The sequence below is a fragment of the Sinocyclocheilus anshuiensis genome, unplaced genomic scaffold (assembly GCF_001515605.1).
Source record: "Sinocyclocheilus anshuiensis isolate Anshui unplaced genomic scaffold, SAMN03320099.WGS_v1.1 scaffold1500, whole genome shotgun sequence".
Taxonomy (NCBI): domain Eukaryota; kingdom Metazoa; phylum Chordata; class Actinopteri; order Cypriniformes; family Cyprinidae; genus Sinocyclocheilus; species Sinocyclocheilus anshuiensis.
The window spans coordinates 1,399,038-1,402,133 of NW_015537960.1; the positions used below are offsets into that span (position 1 = coordinate 1,399,038).

Below are 3,096 nucleotides of genomic sequence, written 5' to 3' on the forward strand. Positions count from 1 at the left end.
AAAAAAAAAAAAACTGGGGACCGCTCCGTTGCCAAATGCACGTAAAACTCACATTACATGCAGAGATGGAGTTGACTGAATTCATTCACAGTGAACTGAGCCGTTCTGAGACGTGGAAAACACCGAATAACGAGCTGTTCGCGTGAGGAAAATGCTTACTTCGCTTTGAAACACGCAGCGCAAATAATAAAACTGATTAATGTGGCAATGAGACACAGGCACAGGCTGGCCGTCGGAGGCGTGGCTTGAGTGTGAGGGGCGTGGCTCTGCCTGAGAGGGGCGTGGCTCTGTCAGACTGCTGAGTGCGTGAAGTCGCTGTCAGAGAGAAGAGACAGATTAACGCAGCTGGTATCACTGTATCGATACTGCAGGAAAGCGCTATTGAACAGTTTCACATATTTCACTATAGATATGTATCTAAAGATCGATATTTTTGACAACACTATTAAGAAACCTAACGATTCCCCCGACCCACGCGCCCCTGGTTTAGACAGCGCGCATATGAGCTCCCTTTATAATCACTGAAAAACTGTCAATCTTAGTTAATTGTGATATCCAGGCACGTGCAGAAGGGGGGGCTTTGGGGGCTCAAGCCCCTGCCCATTTTCAAAATTATTCAAAAGTGCCCCTCTCAGACAAATAGCAATCATATTGTGGTAAATAAAACAAAACGCATTTCAATTATAATTAACATGACAATGTGTACAAAACAGTAATTAATCGCTCAAAAGTCGAAAAATTCCTGTTTATTTGTACATATCTGTCAATCTGAGGCGTTGCTATAGTTGCGTGCCTTTTGCTTGACTGATATTCCAGTCTGTTCGGAAACCTTCTTTCAGTAAGTGGGTCGCAGGACGGAAAAAATAAACTAAACAATATTTTAAACTTTTTTTCATCAATAATCAAAGTTAGTGTGTCGATTTAATTATTTTAGAATATTACATAATTCATCATTGCCCGTTTGTCATGCATAATAGGCTACACCAACCAATCATGATCTGGCACAAGAAGTTCACATTTCATTGGACAATAATGAAAAGTGGAGCGTCATTTTCCGTTCTTGTTCATAAATCAGTTGAAAATTACATGGACAGACGAGCTTACATTTGTGGATCGTTCTGGATCTGCGGTTTGTCTCATTTTATAAATCAAACATCGCTGAGAAAATGGATGCTAAATGACTACAAAAGCACTGCACAAAACCGTGCAGCGCAAAAAGACGCAATAATGGTAATCAGTATTCAATTCCCTTATATTTATGTATGGTACACGTTTACTATTCCATGAAACTATCATAAATAATGAAGGCCAAGTGCCATCTACAAGCCTCTTACGTGAAATGTAGGCTGGCGAAATGGTGACGTGAAAGGACTTTAACATTAAAATATTTGATAATTATGCAGCATTAGGAAAGTGTTTTATGCTCATCAAGCTTGCATTTATTTTATCAAAAACACAAAAAACTGTATTCAAAAAAATAATTATATTGTACTCAATTTAAAATATTTTTTTTCTATTTAATATACTTTAAAATATTTATTTCTGTGATCAAAGCTGAATTTTCAGCATCATTACTCCAGTCTTCAGTGTCACATGATCTTCAGAAATTATTCTAATATGCTGATTTATTATCAATGTTGGAAAGAGTTGTGCTGCTTAATTGTTTTTTTTTTTGTAACCTGATACTTTTTTGGGGTTCATTGATAAATGAAAAGTTAAAAAGAACAGCATTTATTCAAAATAGAGGTGTTTTCTATTAATATCAATCTTTACTATCACTGTTCAATTAAACAAATCCTTGATGAAAAAAAAACTAATTTCTTAAAAAAAAAAAATACTGACCTCAAGCGTTTGAACAGTAGTGTATATTGTTACAAAAGCTATATTTTAAATAAATGCTGTTCTTTTTTTTTTATTTTTTTACTTTTGAAGTATCACAGGTTTCCAACATTGATAATAAATCTGCATTGCATAAAATGTATTTTAAAGTATATAAAAATTTTGATCAAATAAATGCAGGCTTGATGACCATAAGTTACTCATGATCTTCAGAAATTATTCTAATATGCTGATTTATTATCAATGTTGGAAAGAGATGTGCTGCTTAATTGTTTTTTTTTTTGTAACCTGATACTTTTTTGGGGTTCATTGATAAATGAAAAGTTAAAAAGAACAGCATTTATTCAAAATAGAGGTGTTTTCTATTAATATCAATCTTTACTATCACTGTTCAATTAAACAAATCCTTGATGAAAAAAAAACTAATTTCTTAAAAAAAAAAAATACTGACCTCAAGCGTTTGAACAGTAGTGTATATTGTTACAAAAGCTATATTTTAAATAAATGCTGTTCTTTTTTTTTTATTTTTTTACTTTTGAAGTATCACAGGTTTCCAACATTGATAATAAATCTGCATTGCATAAAATGTATTTTAAAGTATATAAAAATTTTGATCAAATAAATGCAGGCTTGATGACCATAAGTTACTTCTTGCAAAAATATAAAATAGTAATGTATCCAAACTTTTGACCTATATATATATATATGCTGGATGATCGCTGTTGTCCGGGAACAAGAAACATTCTGTTCTGAGATCCAGAAAGTTTGGTGAAGTTTGGTTTTGCTTTGTAAATGAATGTCAAAATGGTCTTAACTGGTAAATTGTCTCCTTTTATTGGTGACTTGTTAAACCACTAAATCTTAAAGGGGTCATATGATGTTGCTAAAAATAACATTATTTTGTGTATTTGGTGTAATGAAATGTGTTTATGCGGTTTAAGGTTCAAAAAACATTATTTTCCACATACAAATTTAAATCGCATCATATGACCCCTTTAATGAAATATGTCCCAAAAGCACACTACAGGAAACAATTTTTAATGGTTTTAATGCGTAATAGTTGATGGTTTGAGATGTTTGTAATGGCATTTGTAGTGAACACCATTAGAATTTCTGTGATGTTTCTATCGTTTTGTTTTTTCCAGCAGGGAAGAACTTTAAATAACTGGACTTAATGGCTCTACTCTGTCAGGGTTCTGTCACTTCGGTCTAGTGTAATTCATGGTTTTGTGACAGAGCCCTGACACTCCCGTCATG

The 3,096-nt window shown here is 33.4% G+C and overlaps 1 protein-coding gene across 1 annotated transcript in view; it reads right to left on the reverse strand.

Moving 5' to 3' along the window:
• LOC107666824 (uncharacterized) overlaps positions 1-3,096 on the reverse strand; it is a 16,994-nt gene that overhangs the window by 4,719 nt on the left and 9,179 nt on the right. The gene's annotated exons all lie outside the window — the stretch shown is intronic.